General features: G+C 35.8%; 1 protein-coding gene across 1 annotated transcript in view; it reads right to left on the bottom strand.

Annotated features, from left to right (window-relative positions):
* The window catches only part of PDE4B (phosphodiesterase 4B), a 489,372-nt gene that overhangs the window by 160,964 nt on the left and 326,527 nt on the right, over window positions 1-1,881 (bottom strand). The gene's annotated exons all lie outside the window — the stretch shown is intronic.

A 1,881-nucleotide genomic window follows, 5' to 3' on the forward strand; every position in this document is an offset into this window, starting at 1 on the left:
TTCTCCCAGGTTGTCCATTTTATTGGCATAGAGTTGCTTGTAGTAGTCTCTTAGGATGCTTTGTATTTCTGCGGTGTCTGTTGTAAATTCTCCTTTTTCCTTTCTAATTTTATTGATTTGAGTCCTCTGCCTCTTTTTCTTGATGAGTCTGGCTAATGGTTTATCAATTTTGTTTATCTTCCCAACGAACAAGCTTTTAGTTTTATTTATCTTTGCTATTGTTTTCTTTGTTTCTATTTCATTTATTTCTGCTCTACTCTTTATTATTTCTCTCCTCCTGCTAACTTTGGGTTTTGTTTGTTCTTCTTTCAATAGTTCCTTTAGGTGTAAGGTTAGATTGCTTATTTGAGATTTTTCTTGTTTCTTGAGGTAGGCTTATATAGCTATAAATATCCATCTTAGAACTGCTTTTGCTGCATCCCGTAGGTTTTGGATCATCATGTTTTCGTTGTCATTTGTCTCTACGTTTTTTTGATTTCCTCTTTGACTTTTTCAGTGATCTCTTGGTTATTTAGTAACGTATTGTTTAGCCTCCATGTGTTTGTGTTTTTACGTTTTTTTCCCCTGTAATTCATTGCTAATCTCATAGTGTTGTGGTCAGAAAAGATTCTGGATATGATTTCAATTTTCTTAAATTTACTGAGGCTTGATTTGTGACCCCAGATGTGATCTATCCTGGAGAATGTTCCGTGCACACTTGAGAAGAAAGTGTAATCTGCTGTTTTTGGATGGAATGTTATATAAATATCAATTACATCTATCTGGTCTATTGTGTCATTTAAAGCTTCTGTTTCCTTATTTATTTTCATTTTGGATGATCTGTCCACTGGTGTGAGTGAGGTGTTAAAGTACCCCACTATTATTGTGTTACTGCTGATTTCCTCTTTTAGAGCTGTTAGCAGTTGCCTTATGTAATGAGGTGATCTTATGCTGTGTGCATATATATTTATAATTGTTATATCTTCTTCTTGGATTGATCCCTTGATCATTATGTAGTGTTCTTCTTTGTCTCTTGTAACATTCTTTATTTTAAAGTCTATTTTATCTGATATGAGTATTGCTACTCCAGCTTTCTTTTGATTTCCATTTGCATAGAATATCTTTAACCATCCCCTCACTTTCAGTCTGTATGTGTCCCTCGGTCTGAAGTGGGTCTCTTGTAGACAGCATATATATGGGTCTTGTTTTTGTATCCATTCAGCAAGCCTGTGTCTTTTGGTTGGAGCATTTAATCCATTCACGTTTAAGGTAATTATCAATATGTATATTTCTATGACCATTTTCTTAATTGTTCTGGGTTTGTTTTTGTAGGTGCTTTTCTTCTCTTGTGTTTCCCACTTAGAGAAGTTCTTTTAGCATTTGTTGTAGAGCTGGTTTGGTGGTGCTGATTTATCTTAGCTTTTGCTTGTCTCTAAAGCTTTTGATTTCTCCATCAAATCTGAATGAGATCCTTGCCGGGTAGAGCAATCTTGGTTCTAGGTTCTTCCCTTTCATCACTTTAAGAATATCATGCCCCTCCCTTCTGTCTGGTAGAGTTTCTGCTGAGAAATCAGCTGTTAACCTTATGGGAGTTCCCTTATATGTTATTTGTCATTTTTCTGTTGCTGCTTTCAATAATTTTTCTTTGTCTTTAATTTTTGCCAGTTTGATTACTCTGTGTCTCAGCATGTTTCTTCTTGGGTTTATCCTGTATGGGACTCTCTGCACTTTCTGGACTTGGGTGGCTATTTCCTTTCCCATGTTAGGGAAGTTTTCAACTATCATCTCTTCAAATATTTTCTTGGGTCCTTTCTCTCTCTCTTCTCCTTCTGGGACCCCTATGATGCGAATGTTGCTGTGTTTAATGTTGTCCCAGAGATCTCTTAGGCTGTCTTCATTTCT

The sequence above is a fragment of the Physeter macrocephalus genome, chromosome 4 (assembly GCF_002837175.3).
Source record: "Physeter macrocephalus isolate SW-GA chromosome 4, ASM283717v5, whole genome shotgun sequence".
NCBI classification, from domain to species: domain Eukaryota; kingdom Metazoa; phylum Chordata; class Mammalia; order Artiodactyla; family Physeteridae; genus Physeter; species Physeter macrocephalus.